The 23007-nt window shown below is 48.1% G+C and overlaps 1 long non-coding RNA gene across 1 annotated transcript; it reads right to left on the reverse strand.

The window, feature by feature from the left end:
* Positions 1 to 445: 445 nt before the first annotated feature.
* LOC121664033 lies at positions 446 to 1100 on the reverse strand. Its single transcript, XR_006015852.1, has 2 exons — positions 806 to 1100; positions 446 to 570 (listed from the first exon to the last, which is right to left on the reverse strand). It is a non-coding gene; the product is annotated as an uncharacterized LOC121664033 (long non-coding RNA).
* Between the last annotated feature and the right edge of the window lie 21907 nt (positions 1101 to 23007).

Consider the following 23007-nt stretch of genomic DNA (forward strand, 5'->3'; position numbering starts at 1 on the left):
TGCTTGGGTTTTTTATTATTTTTCCCCTCCTCTGTGTGTGTGAACCCACTGGGAAGTGGCTGGCCTGACTCTGCACATCCTGGCAGGGCTCGGCTGAGCTCATCCCAGCTTCCTTCTGATCCTTCTGGGAAAGGTTAGAGGAGCTCCAGGCTCCTCATGGCTGCATAGGGAGTCTCCTTGCACCTTGGTAAGGGAAATGGGTGCAGCTAAATCATAAAAATGTGGAATGGGTTGGGTTGGAAGGGACCTTACAGCTCATCCAGCTCCATGGGCAGGGACACCTTCCACTGTCCCAGGTTGATCCAAGCCCCGTCCAGCCCGGCCTGGGACACTGCCAGGGATGGGGCAGCCACAGCTTCTCTGGGCACCCTGTGCCAGGGCCTCCCCACCCTCCCAGGGAACAATTCCTTCCCGTTATCTAATTGAAATGGAGCTTAGAAACAAAACAAATTATATATTTTTAATATTTTTAGATGAGTCTTGAAGCTGGGTCTTTGTGGGAAACCGCAAGTGAAGCGCCTACTGAAATATCCATGTGTTGATGCAGTCTGGGATCAGCAGGGCAGGACCCTGGTGGAAAAACAAAGGGATTCCCTGTTAAACCTGGTCCATGCTGGCCTTGGCTCCTCCTTTAGGAATCATCCAAGATAGGGTTTCATGTGTGCCTCGTGCTGTCAGGAGTGGTTATGATCACATCCCCTTTTCATTGGCCTTTGCACATCTCCTCCCAAACCTAGAAATGTTCTTTCACCTATGAAAAAATAGTAAAAAAATCAGATTTTTTCCCCAAACCCGCGATACCTACCTTGAATTCCCAAAGCGCAGCATCACACCCTGGCTGCAAAGAGCCTTTTCCATCATCCCCGGGGCTGGAGCAGAGTCAGCACTTGGAAAACTCTCCAGGAGGGGGGGGGATTGTTCCCTGGGCTGACCGATGCCCCCTCGGATGCTGCAGGGAGCTGACGGAGCAGTAAGAGGGGACAGGAAAACAACATTCAGCTGTGGCATTTGCTGCTTGCGTGCAGCCGCAGGCAGGAACTGCTTCCTCTGTTTCCAGGCTTTTAGGGAAAGGGGAGCTCCGCGGAGTTGCTAAATTGGAAATGAAGTGAAAAAAAATCTTGCTTCGAACAACAGAATGTTATGTTTGGCTATTTTTTCTTTCTCGTTTTTTTTGTTTTTTTTTTTTTTTTTTTTGGGAAGACAAAAAACACAAAACCTTGGAGTGATTTACATGGGAAAGGGGAGCCGGAAACAATTTTAGAGGCTGTTTTCCAAAATTGATGAATAACAGAAGATACAATGGGTAAAGCAAATGGCCCAAATTTCCTGCTCTTTTAAGCAGCTGAATAGATACTGAAAACAAGGGTGCCCTGTTTTTTTCCTGATGGAGCTGCCAGAGAAGAGGGATTTTTCCTGGGTTATTTTGGTTCTGGAGGCAGGAGCAAGGTGGGTGCTGGGGGTCCTCGGGACCGTGGATGCTCAGAGGAGCAGGATGCATGGGAATTCCAGAGGTGGGGAAGAGCAGCGTGGGCCAGAATAATTTTGAATAATTTCTGGCAAATAATGTTGCATGAGTCATGAGGAGGGGTCTGAAACTTCCTTTTGGATTTTAAAAAAATTATTTCTCATTTGATTTCCCCTTTGCCTGGGGCTTTTTTCCTCCAGAGCCAAGCACTTTTCCCTCCTGACCCTTATCCCTCACCCACTGGATGAGGACACAGATTTGGCTCCAAAAAAACCCCAAGCTGGAAACTTTTATTTCTCTTTGCAAAAGCCTTTGATGCTTCCAGAGAATATTTTTGTTTTGCTTTGGGGAAAAAAGCCTTGGATGAGATCCCTGCAAAGCTCTTGTCTTCCTCTGCTTCGCCAAGATCCAGGAGCTCCAGCCCTTGTCTGGGACACCACAGAGGATGTCCATGTGTTTAATCTCTTATCAGTGGTAGAAAAATCCAGGGAAACTTCCAGTAAAGCCTCTCTGCTGTGTCCTCTTTCCGCCCCACGTGCACAAAGTCATGGTGCAGTGAAGGGATTTTGGTTAAATGGACAAGCAACAACTTTCTTGGTGGCTTTGCAATCAAACTGTTGGGGGTTTAGCTGGGGTGGAAAAGGTTGAGGTTCAAGGGCACGGTGAAAAGCAGGAGTTACCGCTCTGGAGACCTGGAGAACATCTCTCCAGCCTGTCCAAACTGGACACCACTGGAAAATCTCGAGATTTTGGACCTGGCTAAGAGGTTTCCATCAACATTTCCTCTGAGCAGATATTTTCTGCTTTCAAAGCAAACCTGAGGAGTATCCTGGAAACTCCTGAGCTGGTGAATTGCACGGGTGCATCTTCCCATGATCGTGCCTGCTGGGTCCTGCAGTGCCCTGTGAAACAAGGCTTCTCCCGGCTGCTTTAGGCTTTGAACGTGCTTGAGATCACGAATCTCTATCCCCGTTCTTTTTCCCATCTCTCCAACATCTCCTCCTCCCCAAAATCTGGGAACTCCACCAGGCAGTTGCACCCAATTAATCAAATAAAAGTAACCACAGACAGCAAACTGAGCTGTTAATTGCACTCAAAATCTTGTTTTTCACTGCTGGGTCAAGTGACCACCCCTCCCCAAACCCCCCTGTTCCTCAGGCTCCTGGGTTGGACAGAACGCACATTAAATAATGCAAAGCCACAATTCCAAAATCCCTTTCTTGGGTTGTTTCCCATGTTAACCAAAGCCCAATAAATCACGTCGTGTATTTATGGCCTCTGCGAGCAAATTGTCATTCAAAGGCCACTTGGAGCCTTCAAACCCGAGTGAATTATTGTGGATGTGATACACACCTCTTCCTTAGCAGCACATTCAGATGTCAGGGCCCTGAGGAGCACTTTCCTCCCTCAGGCTCATTCAGGCCTCAGAGGAAAAGGGATTCAAACCACTCTGGTATTTTTAACTGATTCTTTCCCGCTGGTGGGGGCAGACTCAGAAGTTTTGCTGAGCCATCACCCCTGTAGGTCATCTGGTCTGTGATTCCACATGAATTGAAGGAAGGTCTTGGATGCTGAGCCTCTGGAAAGACACAGGGAATTTATCTGATGGTATAAAGTCAGTGAGAACTCCCCGGTCCTTACAGAGAATCATGGAATGCTTTGGGTTGGAAGGGACATTAAAGATCACATTTTTCCAAAAGTCGACCCCAAACATTGATCAAACATTGATCATCTCCTGGGCTTCCCACAGGACATCCACCCACAGCAGTGCTGGTGGTGAGGTGAAGGTGAGGCGAGGTGTGAACAACAGGTCAGTGCTTGGGGGAAGGAGACAGAAGCGAGTCCCCCCCAGGGAATTCCCTCAAGGTGAGTGAGGAGAGCAGTGAAAGTGTGAAGAAAATCTGTGGTGAGGCTGTCACTGCATTTTTGGGGGTGTCTGTGACAGCTTGGATCTCAGTGCTTGCAGCTCCACGTGATCCTGAAATCCTCACTGCTCCACATCAGTGCTGCTCAGTGCTGCGAGAGGGTCAGGATGGACAGCAGGAGGAATTCCTTCCCAGAAAGGGGGACTCACCATTGGAATGGGCTGCTCAGGGAGGTGGTGAGTCCCCATCCCTGGAGGGATCCGAGAAATGACTGTATGTGGCACTCAGTGCTCTGGGCTGGGTGACAAGCTGGGGATGAGTGACAGGTTGGATTCCATGATTTTGGAGCTTTTTTCAACCTAAATGATCCTGGGATTCTTTGATCCTAAGTGAGCTGGATCCTGTCCATGTAGTGGCTTTTGGCCTTGGCAGGGCTGAGGTGACTTGCATTGAGAGATAATTATTGATGAGGTTTTTAGCTCTGAAGCAAATTTGATGGTCCCAGGAAAATCCAGTTGGTATTTTCCCCTGAACTTTTCGGGGTGTGTAGAAACTGGTGCCTGGGATTGCCACCCAAACCCCACAATCCCTGATTTACCACGAGCCATTCCAGGAAGTGAACTCAAGCGTGAGAGATGGAAAAAGCTGCCTCAGATCTGGGATTTACGAGGAGCCGTGATGTCAGGGTGGATTCCTTGTGTTGTACAAGCCCCCAGGGAGGATGTCCTTGACACGGGGCTGACGTGGACACACTATCCTGAGCCATGAGGGGCTAAGAACTAATTATAGACTAATTAATGTCATTTGCAGAGCTCAGTGTGGGCTGCACACCCAGAGAAGTCTTTGTTCCACGGGCTGCTGAGCAGATGGAGACCAGCCCTGGCCCCACGCTCAGGATGCCCAGGAGTTTCTTGTGTGCCAAGGACAAAGGCTGGCAGGGGATGAAAGGACTCCAGGGCTCATTTACTGCTCACATGACATCGACAAGGATGGAGGCTGCTGTCATCAGATGGGATGGACACAACAGACACAACCCTCTGGATTGCTCTTCCAGTCCTCGGTGGGATTCAGATTTTGGGATAGAGGTGCATTTACCTGTGGTGGGCTTTGAATATTCATGGAACCTTCCATGGGTGATGAACATTTTGGTCACCTGCAGTGAGTTCCTATGAAGGGTGGCTGGTAATCAGACCACCAGGATTGTCCTGAGGATCTGCTGGGAAGGGGGAGGGAAAGTGAGGAGGCAGCTGGCTGAGGAAGCCTCTCCATAAGCATTTTCCTGCGCTGGGATGACCAGCGTACATCCTGAGCAGAGGGTACCGCATTGTGCGCCCCGTGCTCTGCCCATCCTGCCAGGAACAATGAGGAGCCTCTGGAAAACAAGGAAAGGCATTCTCAGGGTTGTGGCACAGAAAAGCAGGGGGCACTGGGGGAGATGACGCAGGAGGAGCAGCGATGTGCCCTGGCTGTGTAAGGTCAGATGGCCTGAGCATCCCAAATTTATCACCTGCCTTGGTCCAGGCAACTGGGGAGACAAGAAATCAAGGCCGTGGGGTGAAATTCATCCCCAAACCACCTCCCAGGGGCTGGTTAAAGCTTTTCCCACTGCTCTGTAAGATCCTGCTTGGGAGTGGGGAATGCTGATGGCATCTCCTCGTTGTTGTTGTTCCCTGCTGGAATCCCGGAGCCTGTGGAATGTGGGGGCCAGGTAAAAGCTGCCTGCCCACCCCCAGGGCTGAAGACAGAGGCGGCAGCTGTGCCAAGCTTCTCTCCTTACTGAATCCTCCCTCCTGCCTGGCCTTTCTGCTCTGAAAATTCCCTTTTCTTCCCTTCAGCTCTCTGGAGTCAAATGGTTTTTTGCTGTTGCTCTGACAGAGGCTGAATTTCCCATCAGTGGAAGTTCTTTGAAGCAGGAAGCATTTTGGGGTCTTTCAGGAGCGCAGGAGGGTCATGTGAGTTTCATGGGCCATGCAGGTGAGGGCTGAGGTTTCTCATGGACTTTTTCCATGCAAGGAATTTTTTCCACCACCAGAGTGGTTTGGATTTCAAGCTTTCCAGCACCTGGGACTGTGGTTACTGCAATAAAAATTCACATCTGGCTGCAAATTATAAAACTATAATCCAAGAGAAGATGGAAATGCAAAAGTTTTGGATTTTTCCCCAAAACCAAGTGGGGACAGCATTTTACCTGTCAAGTAGCCTCAATATTATAATAATAGATAATATCAGGATTATTAATAATACAATTAATAAATAAGATAAGGTACAATTAATTCTATATAATTATATTAATAAAAATATATAATATCCAGATTAATCCTGTGATCCAATTTTTCTGTCCCAGCTCAGCCCTGCCACAGGAAAGACACCCGTGTCAGGATGGATGGAGTTGGAGATGGAAAAGCTGTATCCCTTTTATTGTGGAGCATCCTGCCCTCCACATCCCAGCATCCATGGCCTCAGCAGAGGGAGCTTGTCCTCTGTGCTTCAGCGATCCCTGAATCCCATCGGGGCTGACAGGGAGAATTTGCAAAGATAGCATCAAATTTTGCTGTCCTTGCCAATTAGTCTTTAGAGCTGGTGCCGGCATTCCCGGCTTCTGGCAATTCCCTGGCAGCCTGAGCACTTTATGTCTTCCTTGGCTGCTTTTGGGAGGGATGGATTAATCTGGGATGGGGTTTCCATGGGGCTCTGGCTGTGTTTGCTCCGTGTGTTGCAAACCCTCTGCGTACCTGTGAGTTGTTAGGGAGGAGCTTTCATCTGGGGCTTCCTTTTCTCCCTTAAAAATCCAAGCTGCTCCAAGCACGGGGAGGAATTGGGGGTTCATTTTCATGTGCAGATGGGAAATTCAAAGCAGCTGAGGGCTGCAAGCTCAGCTTCTCCGCGTGGGTCTCCTGAGCATGGAGAGGATGATGCTGCAAACCATGAGTGTGGCTTGAATGAGAATCATGGAATGGCTTGGGTTGGAAAGGACCTTAAAGCTCATCCAGTTCCATGGACAGGGACACCTTCTGCTATCCCATGTTGCTCCAAGTTGCATCCAACCTTGTCCTTGGGCACTTCCAGGGATGGGGCAGCCACAGCTTCTCTGGGCAACCTGTGCCAGGGCCTCCCCAAGGTTCAGTTATTATGAATTAATTGCTCCCAACCTGCCCAGCACAAAATCTGTGTGAGCTTTGACTCTGCTGGGAGACAGGTCCTGCTTAGCAGGATGTTTTCCAGACTTGGTTAAAGTGATTTCCAAATGCACAGGGCATTTCTGCTGGAAAAAAGCAGCCTTTGCTGGAGCAAACAGCTGAGGATTTGAAATCAATTTGCCATGAATGGGTTTAAAGCTGATGTTGGATTCATTTCCAGGCATCTGCACATTGCTGTCATTTGTTAACGGTGTCACAAATGCTGCTTTTCCCTTTCCTTGTCACAGCTCCTCCGAATTACAAGAACTCCTTTAATTTCTAATCCTCTCTCTTCCAGGCCCTGCCACCTTGAAGAGCAGCAGGAGCACCTCCCCTGTGCAATTTCCCTTTCCCTCTTAACCTTGACCTGGAATACGCTGAAAGTCGTTACTGGGAACTACCTTGATCAGAAATGACGTTAGAAAAACTTGCACAACCAGATGCAGCAAAACCCCACCAAGATAAAAATTCCCAGAGCCAACAATTTGGAGTTTGGGACCTGCTCTGCCTTGGGATGTGGGGTTGACTGCTTCAAGGTAGCAGCGATTAAGTTTTGTTTGCTTTCTTTCAGAGGGGCTGTGCTTTGTAAAAGGAGGAGAAGCCTTGCCCAGAGCCCTCAGGTCCTTCAGGGATTGGGGTTTGTGGTTTTTAGGTCACACCTAAAACTCTGCTGAGGTGAAGTGAGCTCCCAACAGTTCAGCTTTGTGGATCGAGGTTTGAAAGGAACCTGAATACGAGGCTGAGCATCAGTTCTTGTTCAAAACCTGAGCAGGATCTGGATACCACAATTTGACAAAATTCTTTAAATGTAGAATTTTTATTGTCTCTGGGAACGCTTTGCTGAAGCCTTTTCCAGGCTGGGTGGCAAGTCCACAGATTTATTCCTGGGAGATCATTGACCCAGAAGGTTGTGATGAACATCTGATGATTTGAATCCTTCTCCTCCTCAGCCAAGGGGCATTTGTGTAGATTGAATTTTCTAGGAGTTAATTTTGGAAAGGCCAGAGCCTGGAAATTGGAATGGCTTTAATGGGCTCTGCTCAAAGCTTTTATTTACTGCAAGCTTGAGCAGAGCAATCGAGATCCAAAGTTGTTCCTCCTGCAGGCAGTGGAAACAATCTCTTTATTGCAGTGAGACTCCAACCCTTAACTTGTGTCCAACCTGAACTCCTCCAGTCTGCACGCGCTGGCAGGGGATGAACTGCTCTCAGTTTCTGCTCTTGGAGCTCTGGAATTCTTTTTGATCCTGGAGATAAGGAAAAAGGCTTCTAAGCAGATGCGTCATGCCTGCTTAATTTTCCATTAGAAGCAGAGAAGAGATTTAACTCTCTCCTATCCGTGTGTGTGTGTGTGTGTGTGGAAAAGCTGCGCTCTCTTTGTGCCAAAATCCCTCCTGTTAGTGGAGATACCGGGGAGACCTTGGAGTATCCATCCCTGCAAACATCGTTAGTTGTGGAAAAGCCATTCATTAGTAACAGGCAATATGTTTTTCTCTCCTCTCCTCTGAAGAATGGGCAGTGCTATCTAAATAAGCTGTTTCCTGAGAAGTTACTCAAAGTTACTGCTGGAGCTCCAGGCCAACTCTCCTCCCACAGGAGCCAGACAGAAACAAAGCTCTTGGAGAGGGAAAAGCTGCCCTTTAGTCCAGCAGACGGTGCCATTCCTCTGAGGTTCCTCCTTTCTCCTCAGCCTCCTCACTGTGCTCCCTGCTTGTTTTTTCACCTCCCAACATTGCCAAACCTTTTTCATGTCTTCATATGAGCTGCAGGCACTGGAGCCTTCTGTGCTCTGGGTTTGTCCAAAATCCCCCCTGACACCCCACCCCACCCTCTTCAGGTTCCCTTTGCTGGCTTCTCACAGCCTCCTGCATTCCTTGTCTTCCTCCATCCTCCTCCTCAACACCACTGACTTCCTCAGCCAAGAAACCACCAGGCACCTTCTCACAGGCTTTGTTCTGGAGCATCCTGGAACCAAGAGCCTGATTCTGGAGACGGAAAATTGGGAACAGCATCTCCAAATGCCTGAGTGGCAGCAGCGCTGTGGAAAAATCCTTCCCACTTCACTTCTGGGCAAGGAGGGACAAATTTGTGGAATGGTGTCTCCAGTGGGCTGGGGAAAACCTGCTCTGGTGGGGCTGGAGGGTGCACTTGGAGGAAGAAGAGTCTTTTTCTGGGAGTTGTGCCCTCTGCTCTGTGTTAGCAGCACTTAATTCCACCTTCTCCATTAGAAACACTCCCTTGCCCTCCACAGTCCCCTTCGGGAGGTGTTTGGGACAGCATGTCAAAGCAGGAAAGACTCCCAGAGGAGAGGGCAGCTGTGGGGACATGGATGGATGTCCCTGTGCTGTGTCTCAGGCCAGCCCCACACCAGGCTTTTAATTTTTTAGACTTGTTAATTATCTCTGTTTAAACAAACCCAATATGGTGGTCTCTGCATGGTCACATTCCAACGGGAGTGAGCTGTTCCGGCTTTCCCTGAATCTGATCTCAGCACCTCCATCCTTCAGTCACTGTCACACCTCCAGCCTCTTTTCATTTGGAGATTTGGGCTGTCACAGTGACATTCCCTGCTTTGGCTGGGTGATATTTCTGACATGGTCAGGTTTTCTAGGAATACAGGAAAATTCCAGTGTTACTGAATTCTCACCAGAGAAACGATGGGAAATAATTGTGCTTGGAGCAATTCACGGTGTGCAACACCTATCCCACATTTGCCAGGAGGCATCCAACAGATCCAAGATCCAAATCCAAGCCGAAGAGGAATAAAACGTATTAGGCCCACCCTTGGAGCACCAAGCGAAGAGGATTTAGTGTGTATAATAAACTGCCTGCGGATCATTTATCACAGCCCCTCTCTGATTGCCTGGGGGTGATGATGGACACCAGAAGTTGGAAAAATCTAACGACGTGTGGGGAACGGAGCGCAGGTGTCTGTGCGGGAAGCGGCAGGAAATCAACCTGACAGCCTTAGGAAAGCGCCTGGCGCTGGAATCTGCGCGGAGCCCCGGCTCGTCCCCCGCCTCCCGCTCTCCCGCTTTCCCGGCGGGAGAGCTCTGCTGAAAGGCTTCTTTCTTCCTTCCCCGCGTGGATGATCCCACCTCTTCAGGCAGCCTCTGTTTTCCTTTGGAAAAGGGAACAGCTGAGGCAGATCTCTGCTGCTCCGAGCAGCGCAGGCTGCAGCCCCCCTGCGTGCCCTGCACCTTGCTCCTGGGTGGGAGACAGTGGGAAATCTTGTGAGAAACCTGGCATTCCCCCCCGAATCTCCAGCACCTCGGGCTCACACACATTCCCATTGGGATAGCCCCATCCGACGCATTCGAGGGAGGAGATTCCAGCAGAGCCCCTGTTCCGTGGCTCCTTGGTCCATCCCTGAACATCTCCGTTATTGGAGAGCCCCTGACCTCCCCTGGCAGGTTTCCCCATTGTCTGCCTGACCTCACCATTATAATGCATTTCCTACTATTTAGCCTGATGTTTTTCTTTCTTAATTTTAGGCCATTAGTGCTTGTTCTTCCCAAATTTACTACTGAAAATGACTCTGCCTCCTCCCTTCCTCTGGCTTGACGGATGGCTACGGAGTGACCCTCCAGGATTTATATCCCCGGTGGCGAGCAGGACTCCTCTCCTCTCTTAATCCCCTCAAGGCCATAGAAAAATAAAGTTGTTGTCTTTAAATCCGAATCTGTTACAAGCTCTGCCTCAAGGCTGCGGCGTTCCCCACCTCACTGGAGTTCAGCTGGATTTGCTTTCACAGCTCTGTCCCACAAAGTCCAGGAATGAACTTTCCAAGGTGTTCCATTTTTCATCAGGGTTTTTCATCAGTTTTCATTTGCCTCCTCTATTTTCTTTTAAATTTTATTTTATGCATATAATACAAAGGCCATTCACTTCCCAATCAGTAGGAGGGGAAAAATTTGTCTTTCCTGTCTTTTCTTTAAACCTAAATGAATAATTCCTTTTGGGGTTTGCTTCTTGAGCAAAATAAAATTGAAAAACAGTTCCAAAGAACTAAAAATAATGTTCCAGAAAAGGAAATCGTTTGATGAGCAGAACATTGATTTTGTTGGTTTTCTTGGCTTTTTGGATTATTAGTAATAATTTCAACTTTGGCTGTTAAGTTTCAAAGAAACTCACAAATAATATAAAATTATCGTTCAGCGTGAGAGTTCATGGAGTAAATGCTCTTCTCTTCCACTGGCATGAAAGATAAAATTGATGTGAACGAAAAATTCCAGGACAAAAGTTTCAAAATTATGTTGTATTGCAGATGAAATTCCCTGAAAAATAATTTCTCCTGGATGCACATGGGAATTCCTTCTTGAAAGTGTGGCAGTTAGCAGCTCCTTCGTTTGTGACCGAGGAAGGTTGTGACCCAGTTGGAGGTGTTTGGAGATGTTGTGTTTGGGGTTATTTGACCAAAAATATCCTGGGTCTTGCTTGGGTGCTGGGATGGGAAAAATTATCTCCTGTGCTTCTTCCAGGCCTGCAAGTCTGGGATAGGGACTGTGGGAGACTTGTTAACGTTAAAAGATGGCATTAATCATGTGGAAAACGATCTTGAATGTGAATTTGGGGTGTTTTCTTTGGAGCTCTGCCCTCGGCGCTGCTCCCGCGAGGTGCGGAGCGGGCAGGGCCGCCGGACACCGCAGCCTGAGTGGCCGCTTCCTACCGCAGGCTCCCTCCTGCTCCCAGGGTTTATTTCTGGGATCTTTAAGCCATTCCCTTCCAAGGAGCATTTCCTTCCCCCTTTCCCCTGAGAGGAGCAGCACGGCAGCGGGGAGAGGCAGCAGCTCCAGAGGTGGGTTTCAAACAGAGCCAGGGAGGTTGGAAATCAGGGTGCCGACTCGGGCCATCAGCCGGGATTTGCTGCCAATTTGCAACGTTTTCCCTTAAAAATCAAAGATTTAATGGAAAGAGAGGTCAGGCTTTGACCTGAGCACTGAGCAGGGTGACAGAGATGGCTCCTTCATGTCCTCTCCAGGGGTTTGTTAGTCTAAAGTTTAGTCCCCCGTCAGATGATGCATTTTCCAGGGAAGTTAATGGGTTCGCTTGCACCACCGCAGAGTGGTTGGCGGGGGTGGGAGGGCGACTCTTTCGTGAGAGACAAATGACTTCCTCTGGACAAGCAGCTCTGTTTTAACTTGGAAAATGATGGATGAGTCCCAAGGAAAGGCTTTGCACAGGCAAACGAGCATGCAAACCTCATGTTGTCAGAGATCCAAACAGACAACAACAGATCCCAACCACCGAGGGAGAGCGGAACCCGGCAGGGATGGTGGTGGCAGGGATGGCGATCGGTCTGTAGAGGGAGACTTTGGGCCAGACAAAACCACGTCACCCCCACGAAACGGGACAGGGAGCGATGCCAAAGGGACACGCCAGAGCTTTGGGAGCCTCCACAGAACTGGGGTTGTGGGTTTGTGTCCAAGAGGTCCCAGCTCCAGTTAAATCCAAGCCTTCCCGTGGCACACGGATCTGCAGCCTGTCCCTTCCGCCCTCGTCGTTGTCCCTCCCAGACTATTGTTTGGATTTTCCTTGGGCCACCACGTTTTGCCAAATGTTTCCCTTGTGTTTTTCTTCTGTGCTTACCTTTACCAATGATTTATTTTTTTAAATTTTTAAATATGGAGATATAAATGCTTGGTGAGTGCTGGGCACAGCGGCTGCCTCTGAGTTCCTGTTCCTCGAGGCACTTGTGTATCTCCCTGTTGCATCTGGAACTCCAAATCCTGGCTCCAGATTCCTCTGCTCTGGGTGTGGATGGAAAAGATGGAGCAAAGAGCGGCAAATAAAACCCCAAAGTCCCCCATGGGGGGATGCAAAGGTGAAAGGTGACTTTAACCTCCTCTCTTCCTTATTTTTTACCATCACAGCGAGTCCCAAGTTTCAAAAGCAGTTCAGAGCCACAGATAAAAATGCAGAGGGAAAGAAATAGAATTTTAGGTAACCTGTTTGCCTCCTGCCTTTAGAAATCTTTGCACACAAGACAAGAAATAAGCAGATTGATTTTTGAATATTTCCTTTCCTGCAGAGTTGCTAAGTGGGAATGACCTCGAGAACTGCTGGAGTATGACCTTGGGGGAAACATCCTGGGGAGAGGAAGATGTAGGGATGGTGAGCTGGAGGAAAGACAGATTGTTGCCAGAATTGGTGATTCCCATCCAGCTGAGGCTGGAGAAACAAGGGATTTGCCCAATCCTGGATAATTTGGTTGCTTGTCTAAAGCTCTGACTGTGTTGAAGGGCAAAATCTTAACCTGGAATGTTGTGCAAAGCCACAGAGAGAGCAGGAGGAGCCTGTGCCCAAGGGGAATGAGCACATTCCATCCTCCCGGGCAGGGAGCACCCTGCCAAGGACAATGACTGCACATGGATCCCTCAGTCCCTGCATCCTCCATCTCCTCTGCAGCCCCAGATAAAGCCTGGGATGTTTATAGACCTCAGCACAGCAATTCCCAAGGTGCTGGGCCATCCATGAGGATGGCTGGCTCTTCTTGGGTACTGGAAAACTTCCACAGCTCAGGTCCTGTTGCCAGTGGGGAAGTTCCTTATCCCCTGCCAAGGATCCAGTTATCCAACCTATTTATACCTGCAGGGGGATAAAGAAATACGTCACCTCTGTGACTGAATTGAACCTCATTTAATTGCTTAATTAAAGCCTCTCACCTGCCCGCTTCAAGCACAGAAATGTCCCTTCAATCCCAAAATTAATTCCTGGCGTTATTGATTGCAGCCAGGATGGCTGAGACTGGGAGTTATTTTCTTATGCAACTGTTCAGTCCTTGTGAGGGAAAGGCAAAAGTCAGTGCTGGAGCTGCAGACTTGATTTATAGATATTAAACATTTTATAGCAGTTTTTTATCACTTTCATTCCTCTCTGTTCCTCCTTCAGATGTTGGAATAAGAAGGGTGGAGAGGGATGGGGAGACAGAAGACTTTAAACTGTCATAGCTCTGGCAGAATGATGGATCTTTGTGGGCTTGGGCAAACCCAGTTTTTGGAAAGCTTTGCCTGTGCTCCATTTTAAAAGGAGGGCAGCACCGTATCTCTCTCCTGCCAATCTGCCAGCTGTGCATCCCTACTCAGAGTGGGAAGCCCTGAGCACTCCTGTTGGCCATTATCTGCAATCCAGGTGTGGCAGATCCAGCTGGATCCCCATGGAAACCCTCCCGGCGCCCTGCCAGGACCACCCTGGGCTCTGGCAGCGCCACTTTCCACCCCAAACCACCTCCTCCAGCACCACCTCCCCAAAAAATGCCGAGCATCCCTCCAGCAACACCCCCTCCCCAGAGCCACCTGCGGCTCAGCCAGACTTCTCCCAAACACATTTCTCTTTAAAAGCCCAGATTAGTCTAAAATTCTGTTGGAGATAAAACCCGGCCCCTTATCAGCAAACGCATCCAGCCCCCACGCACTCCCGGCGCTCCGCAGGCTCCGGCCGTGGCCAGTTACCACCGGAGCAGGGCTGTTTTCCCAGCAGAGCACCGAATCCATCATTCCTGGGCTTTCCTGGAGCAGGGCGATAAATCCTGCCGAGGCGAGGGGTAGGTGAGACCCGAATTCTTCTCCACCACGCACTCTCTGGGGAATGCACGCCCAGCAGAGCCTCCTTCTCCAGGCAGAGTTCCTCTTCCTCAAGGGATTCCTGGTCTTGCTGACTGTCATTTAATTTTTTTTCTCATCAGTGTTTCTCTTCCTCAAGGGATTCCTGGTCTTGCTGACTGTCATTTAATTTTTATTCCTGTCAGTGTTTCTCTTCCTCGAGGGATTCCTGGTCTTCCTGGCCATCATTTAATCTTTTTTTCTCCCTTTTCCCCCCTTTTCGTTTCATGTCTTTTATGCTTCCAAGGGCTTCTCTTCCATCTCCTGGGAAAACAGGAGAGGGGATGGAGCTGAATTTAAGGTGGAAGAAGGATGAAAATAATCCATGGGATTTAGATACAGACTCCCAGAGCTATAAAAGGAAGGAATGAACTATTTAAATTAAAGGAATGAATGAATAACAACAAAAAAAAGGGCATTATTCAAGATGCTTTGGCTAATAGGAGAAGCTGGAATGGCAACCTGGAGACAGCGATGGCTTTGGCTTGGAAAAGCCAAATTCACTTTGAGGTGGTAGAAAGAGAAATATATTTAAAATTGAGGTTGAGTTTTAAATCCTACGATGGTGAAATGCAGCCCATGCCAGCACTGGGGCTGGCATATAAATATTAAATATAAAAAGGGAGAAATGTGCATGTTGTGGCTGGGGAAAGGGATTTATGGCATGGGAATATTTTCAGGGACAGCCCTGCCTCTGCTCTGATGGAACAGGAACAGGTGCAGAGCTCATCCAGGGATAACCTTTAGAGGTGTTGAACATGGCTGGGAAACGTGGGTGTCCCCAAAAAATTCTGGATCCATCCAAGGCCTAAAAAGCAGAGAAAATCTTGCCCTCGTGGGATTTAAATACAAAATCTTGCCCGGGTGGTCATTTCTAGCTGCTCACATGCCCCACTGATTCCATATCCTTATCAAGAAACACCCGTGTGAGATATCAGCCCCAGCTGAGCTCTGGCAGGGTTATCAGAGGACAGACAGTAGTTCCTTTAGCCAGAACAGCCAAGGTCTCAGGGTTAAAAGCCAAGGGTCAGGCCCGTGTGGCATGGATTAAATCAAAAATTATCTGTGAGTGGCATTGCTGCAAAGCAGCTCAGAGCATCCATCTGGGCGCTCAGCTCTGGGCATAAATCACCTCGCCTGGAGAGGGGTTGGGCTTTAGGGGCTGCCTTGCCCCTTCCAGCCCTGCTCCCTGGTATTGGTGGTGTAAACCCAGAGTAGAAAATCCAAGTGAGGTTCACCGAGTTAGGGGAAAGTGGCTTTTTCTGTTGGATGGGTCTTTTCTGGGCATTTTGGTTGCAGCTGGAAGTGAGGCTTGAAAACCGCTGAAAAATTTTGCTCAGCTCTGTGAAAATCAATCTCAGCCTCTGCCATCCCCAGCGTTCTGCTGGTCATTCCCAAATTCACAGTTTTCCCCTTTCAATCAATACATAATCACGGAAGAGAGAGAGGGAAGAACTACAGAACCACAGAATCGTTTAGGCTGGCAAAGACCTTTGGGGTTGTCCAAATCCCAGCCAAGTCCACCCCTAAACCATGACCCTCAAAGGAGGCACCGCCTACCAAGAGATAATCCTGAATTTTATTTCCGTTATTTCTCCAGGTCTGTTTATTTATTTTTTAGAAATTATGGATAGGCCCACACTCCTCAGACTACTTTTGACTCCAAAATTCCACTTGTTCACGACTGTTTTAATGATGAAATTACAGCTGAGAATGGATTTTATTTAGCTTCTGTCTGAATTCCTGGCACTGAAGGATCCAGCTCAAGCAAAATTCATCAGCTGTCACATAATTTTGTTCTGTGCCTGCAAGAAGCAAGCTGGGCTTAAATTTGTTTCCAGTTAACTGCAATGAGCAGGAATTAAAGTCTGAGCAGCTGGAATCGTGTCCGTGGGATGCAAGGAAACATTTCAAGGCTATTTCCCAAAATCTCCAGCTGGTGGCAGCAGCAATTTCTTTTCCACCAAAAGTTCAACAGAAAACTAAAAGGAGAGGGAAAAAAAATCCCGAGAAAAGATAACTGCAAGCAACGCTGTGGAAATCTCAGGTGTGCTGCTGGAAAATGAGATTAAAAATGTTTATTGCTTCCTTAAAATGGAAAAAAATCCCTTCCCTGCTGGATTTAAAGCAACAGCAGAGAGAGCTGATGACAGAGAGCCCTGAGGTGGAAGTGTCCAGGACAGAGGTGTGCTGAAAGGGCCCTTGAAAGCTTCCTTGGAGCTATCAGGTGCCAGCAGGGGTGGAATGACACCCGAGGCAAGCAGATTTCCACAGGAACTCCCCTCTTCCCTCCCTGTGACAGCCCAAACCACTCTGCGGGAAGAGCAAGACCTGGGGTTTTTAGGATATCTGCGGCACAGAGAAATGCAAACTCCTGCTTGGATTCACGGGTTCACAAAGGGCAGCAGCCACAGGATGGGATTTAGAGACAAAAGCTCCTCCCCAGGAGGATGAGGCAGCCCTGGGACAGATCCTTGAGAGCTCCAGAAAGCCACGTGGATGGGACCTCTTGCAGGTGATGTTTCGGCTTTGAGCTACACCCCCCTGGGATGCTCCTTCCAAGCAACATCCCTTGCCTTTATAATTCCTTCCAACCCACCCTCTCTCGACCCTTTTCCCTCTGCCTCACCAGTAGCATCTCATCCTCCTTGGATCTCCATTTCCATAAATTCTGGCCCCACCACGACTGAGTCTTTTCCTCATCCTCCAGCTACACCTCCACCACTAAATACCACCCTGGCATGTTTTCCTGCGCAGCCAGGATGTCTGGGAAGGACTCGCTCCTGGTGGTTTTCCTCTAATCTTTGCATCCCGTTGGGAATATCTCCGTGGAAAAGAAATCCTGCTTTACCATTGGCACCGTTTCCCTCCCAGAGGAGGTTGGAGGGAATTTTGGAGCTCTCCGAACATGCAGGCACAATCACGGCTTCTGTGATTGAGTCGTTTCTCTCTAAATAAGTAAATTAACTCTAATACCCTTATTTGCTATCAACCTTATAAAACGTAATAAAAGCCAGATGTCTCTTCCTCAACCTGATGTGCCATAGATGGATTATTTTTTCCAGATTTTATGAAAGTGATTTTGCTCTCTCTCTGTGTTTCCTCTGGTGAATTCACTGCAGGATCTGATGGGACGAAATTTGGAGATGGATAAAAAATGGGAAAACTTGGTTTTATATGGATTCACATCCAACCTTCCTCTGTCCAGGTCTCGTTCTGTGTGTGTGGGTGGCATCAAGGCTGGGAGGGTCACTCTGGACTCAAGGAGATGGTGAATTATTGAGTGATTTCAGCTCAAAAGGGTACAAAAGATGCTAAATAAGAGTCCTCACCGCAAGAACCTCCTCAACAGCCTGGTTGCATCACAGAAGTCATCCAGGACAGGAGTCACAGAGAGGATTTGGTGCCTGGTGCTTTTGGATGGACTTCAGTGATAGTTTGGTTTGGCAAGATGGGAACCAAACCCAGGAAAAAATTGCAATTCTGTCATTTCCTGTGATTCCCCTTTATTTTAGGTGAGTTCAGCTGAATCCCAAGACACTTTCTGTGAAGAAGCTGGACTGCAGACCACACTGTGCTTTGTCTTTAGTCCCTTGGTGCTCAAGTGCAGCTGCCAATCTCCATTCAGCTCCCTGAAAACGAGCACGGGATCGCTGTTCCCCACCAAACCATTCAAATCCTGAAACCTATACCCGCTTACCTCACTGCCCCACCATAATTAGGCACAGGGAAAGCCTGGAAAAACTGTAATCACGCTCAAAACTGTGCCTCGGGGTTGGGTTTCCTGCACCAAGGCTGCTGCTGGCAGGAGAAGAGGGACAGACGGAGGATGACGAAGCCACATCCGTGGATCTCTCCTGGCTCATCGGGGGCTGTGGTGGTGGAGGATTCCCTGACATCATCCCTGTGTCCATAGGATGGGGGTGGTGGGGCTCAGGTCACCGGGACAGCTCAGCACCGACGTCAGGTGCGGGAGAGGGTGGAGAGGAGCTGGAACGTTTCCCATTTATTTTATTGGCTTTCCTTCAGCTGAGAAATGAAAGGACCTTGTTCTGCAACCCCCCCGAGCTGCGGGACTTGTCCACGGAGTCATTTCACTCCCAATTCATCTAAATGTTGTTTTTACACCAAGAGCTTTTCCCCCAGCTGGGCTGATAACACGGTCGTGGTGTTTGTGTGAGGTTTCTGGGGAAGCAATTTGGGGTTTTATGTCATTTGCTGAGGGTCAGGCTGGTTCCTCATCCAAAATCATAATTTTGAATAAAGAACACACTCCACAGAGCTGTTCTGAGCTCAAGGAGCCTTTGCTCAGCCACTTGTCTTCAAGAACTCCTCCACAGACTGCTCCTGCTTTGGGGTCAGTCCCCTTTGCTGGATCTCCTACACAACATTCCAATTCATTCTCCAAATGAAACAGAACAAAGCCACCATAGGGAAGAGCTGTCGTTTTCCCAGGGATTATATGGATGGATGTCCCTGGAGCATGAGAAAATCTCTTTTTCATGTGGTAAATTTTAGCAATGTTGAGCTGGCAGAAAGTCCCGCTGAGTCAAATTGCTGCTGAAGCTCCTGTCAACCACCAAATCTGGTTTTGTCTTAATTTAATCTGATAAAATCAAACAGCGAGGTGGCCAGGAGAGCATTTGAAGAACCATTGCTCAGCCAATGCTCTGAGACAACCCAAAATTCAGAACCACAACAAATTTTAGAACATAAATTCCCTTCCTCCTCCATCCTTTTGTTCCCAAAACCCTCCTGAGGCTGCTGGTTGAGTTTCATCCTCCTGATTTGTACAAATCACATCAGGTTTATGAGTGTGTCGGATAGCATTAGGGTGAGGCCCTTTGCCCATCTGATTTTCCTGCCAATTTCCCTAATTCCAGACACGGAATGCCCCTCCAGCAAGCCAACCTTTGAAACTGGCAAAAAAAGCCACGGAAACCTCTGCACTGAAATTCTCTGCACTGAAATTAGAGGTATCTCCGCGAGATTACAGAGGAATTAAAGGATAAATCTGGTGAGGAAAGGGGGAGACCAAAAACCTGCTGAGCAAAACTGTGCTGGATGTCAAAGCAATTTGTCCCAAAATCCCGGCACGAGGATGCCCAACGGAGAATTAGTGGGACTGGGTTGTTTTAAGCTGTGACCCCTTCCCTCACATGCTACTGCCTCCCTTGAAGCACGGGAGGCTCCGGCTGTGCCCGTGGCTTTTAAACACAACATTTATTATCCCTCGGCCCCGCATCAGGGGGATCCCGGGATGGGCAGCCCCGAGCACGGCGCGCAGCCGGCATCTGGTTCTCATGTTCAATCTCAGCTCTTCCACTTGGGCTCGAGTGACAACAGAACAATGCTCGCCCTGCAGACCGACTAATTAGGCTGCATCTGGAGCTAATTAAGCGTGGAGTCGCAGCGAGGAGAGAGCTCCCCTTATCAAACCAGCAGCAGGGGCGAGACAGGAGAAAAATCGCTGCTGATACGGCTCGGTTTTTCCATGGAAGCAATTTAAACGAGGCAATGGGAATCAGAGTTTTATCCCGCCGAGCAACGGGAGTGGGGTTGGTCCCAGGATGATGAACCTGGGTTGTTTTTTTTTTTTTTATGGAGAGGGGGAAAGGTGGGAGCTGGAGATATTTCAAATAATTAATTAAGATTGTCTTTGAACTCTTGCTTCTGTGCGTAATGTATGGGCATGAAGATGCCTCTTCAGCATTAATATCATTTAATATTTCAGTTTCTGATACTCCATGGCACTTGTAATTAAATAAACTGACCTTTACTAGGTGAAATACACTCTGATCTCTCTTTTTGCTTAACGCTCAAAAGGAATTTTTATTGTTAGATATTCTAATCTTCGTTTTGTTTGCTCAAAACTGGGAGAAATATGGTTTCCATTGCTTTATCAGCCACTAATTAGGACGAGGCTGCACATTTTTTAAGAGCTGGACAGTTTTATTTTTTCAGTGAATGAATTCTTTTGAAGGTCCTGAAGATCCAGAGTACAGGGAGTCACAGGAGTTTAAACATGAAGTAGCAGAGTTTATTTTTGATGCCTCTATTTTTCATCGTAGCACTTGCAATGCCAATAAACGGAGAGAAATCCTCCAAACGCCACAGATAAATTTGTCATGGCTTGGTTCAGAACAGTAAATTATTTTTAGATCCATTTTAACTCCTCTTTTCTGACCTGGAAATGTTTTATTTCCAGGATGGAAATAGTTTAGCTTCAGGTTCTCATCATAAAGAGGTTTTTTGATTGATTTTTCTTCTCTTTTTGCTGTTTTTTTGTCCAGGAGCCATCCCCAAGAAGTGCCCAGGAGCATCCAGATTCATACATGGATTCCTCCAACACTGGAATTCCCACAGCCCCGGTGTTCCTTCAGGCTTGTTTCTCTTTCCCAGCCTGCACCATTTGAATCCATTTTGGTGAGATGAAATCTGGGTTTTTGCCCGAGCATTTTCAGGATTTAGAGCTCTTTGTGCCTCCTCCAAATTATCCTCTCCATGCTGGGAGTCTCCATCTCTGAACATTCCCCCTGTCATGCTGAGGGAAAAGTCCCAAAGCCAGAGAAATCCCCCCCCAAGTGGGTGATTTTTGTCTTTTGTTTAATATATTGTGCATCCAACTTATTAATATTTGAGGTTTTGGTGCCACCAGTGGCATCAACAAAGAGCTCCAGAAGTCCTCTGCTCCCAGCTCACCTCTGATCCCAACACTAGGATTGATTTCCACATTTTCCTTCCCCTTGTCCTTCCCTCCTTCATGGATTCATACAATCATGGAATTGTGGAATCGTTCACGTTGGAAAATCCTTCTAAGAGCATTGAGTCCAACCCTTAACCCAGCAGTTCCAACACCACCACGGAACATTTCCCATGGGATTTGGAGCAGTTTAATGTCCAGCTCCAGTGTGGGATGAGGGGAAAAAAAATACTCACAGAGATGCTGTGCATCCATGTAAAATTATCTGATCTTCCCTGAATTTTGAGGTTTTGGGATGTCCCTTTTCTTTAAGAGCAGGGGAGTGAAAGGGGAGAGGAGCTGGGATATCCTGGACATTTTTCCAGTCCTTGGCTCTTATCTTGAAACAGCAAAAGGAAATGTAGGAACAAACTGGATTTGTGGTCTTGGGGCATAACAAGCAACTTATGCAGATTGTTGTTCCCTAAGTGAGGAACACGGGCTAGAATTCAGTCCCAGCCACTCTCCTTACAATCCCAGAGTCTGCCAGTCTCCAAATTTCAGGACTCTGGTGCAATTTGCCATGTGCAACTCTGGATTTTCCTGAAGATAGACCAAGGATCAGCCAGTTCCATTTCTAGGCGAATGTGTGTGTGTGGGAGTGAAAGGTCACCTCAGGCTTATCTCTAAATAAACCCAGGAAACTCCAAATCAGCTCCTTTTTTTTTTTTTCTTTTTATCCCGTGCAGGCTGGCAATGGGCAAAGCAGCCTGGACAGGTTTTTTTTTAATATCCAAATATTCCCCGCTGGAGCATGACCTCAAATATTAGCTTTCCACCTAGCAAGACTAGACAGGAGCAGGGCAAAGGCACGTCTGTTCCTTAGCCCTGATGCAGGGAAAACTATTTAGATCTGCTTTTTTTGGAATTATTATTTTTTTTCAGCCCCTCCTGGGCGTGTTTACTTTCTTTGGGGCTCATGAATGGCGGCTTCAGAACCCCCCTCATTGTGATTTTCCCTGAGTCCCTCCAAACATCCCTTTCTCTCGGTGCTTTCTCAAAAAGAGCCTTTTTTTTTGCCCTCCCTCCCCCGTGTTCCTGCGTGTTGTGATTTCACTGAGGCTTCCAATGGTCTTCAACAGTTCATTTATGCCGGGAGCCTTCTATAAACTGTACAGCCATGGTCTCCTCAGCCGGCCACCCACCGACCCAGCCTGTCTAAACAGCATCTGTCTCCATCCCAGACACATCCAGCCAGCTCGAAATGGATTGAATCCAGCTTCTTTCCCCCCTATTTTCCCCCCTTTGTGCCCTCCTGCAAAGCCAGGGTGGGAGTCAAGAAGGGGGCACTGGGGTGGGGTGGGCTTGGGGTGCTCCTCATGCACCCCTGGGTTTGTTTGGGGAGCGCTGCAGGAGCTCCATCCCTCAAGTCCCACCCAACCTCTCCGTGGGGAGCAGATGCATTATTAGTGACGGGAGCCTATTTAACCTTAATCCCAAATGCATTACCCAGGGAGTTTGGCTTGGCTTTTTGACTTAAGGTATCGGAGGTTATTACCTCTGGAATGCAGGCGTTGCTCTGAAGGATCTCTCCGTTTGGGGAGAGGGCAGGGATGGATGGGCTTTACCTTGCTCAGGCAATTTGGACACATTTTTGAAAGATTAAGTCAGATCAGCACTTGAAAGGCTCAGTTACCTCTTGAGTGTGACAACACAAAACCCATTCCCCTTCCCGAGAGCTCGGGAAACACCTGAAAAAATCAAGACAGGGGCTAATTTTGCTTGGCAGCTTGGAGAGATTTGTCTTTGCTAAACCTTCGCTTTTCCTCCTATTTACCCTACAACATTGTCCAAAAATATTCCTGCCTGGAGAAGGAAACTGCCCTCTGTGGTCACTGGGTGCTTCCATGAGGTTTATCCACATCTGTGTCGACACTTTGGATGCGGCAAAAAGCAGATTTCCAAGGGCTCCTTTGGCTTTCAGGCCTGGGAAGGTGGCACCTGTCTTAATTAGGGGAGCTGTCATTACAGGTAGAGGGTATTTTAGGGAGAAAAGGTTGTGGTTCTGAGTTAGCAAGAGCTGGGCTCACAAATAGGAACTGAATTTGTGATTGAATATGGGAAACAGTCATAAAATTCCAGGTTTAAATCTGTCAGAACGATCAGCCTGTGCTGGCTTCAACAGAGGAGGGAGGTTGTATTTGATGAACACAGCTCAG

Source organism: Corvus kubaryi, unplaced genomic scaffold, assembly GCF_017639235.1.
Source record: "Corvus kubaryi isolate FWS band 111438036 unplaced genomic scaffold, C.kubaryi_AGA036_p1.0 37300, whole genome shotgun sequence".
NCBI classification, from domain to species: domain Eukaryota; kingdom Metazoa; phylum Chordata; class Aves; order Passeriformes; family Corvidae; genus Corvus; species Corvus kubaryi.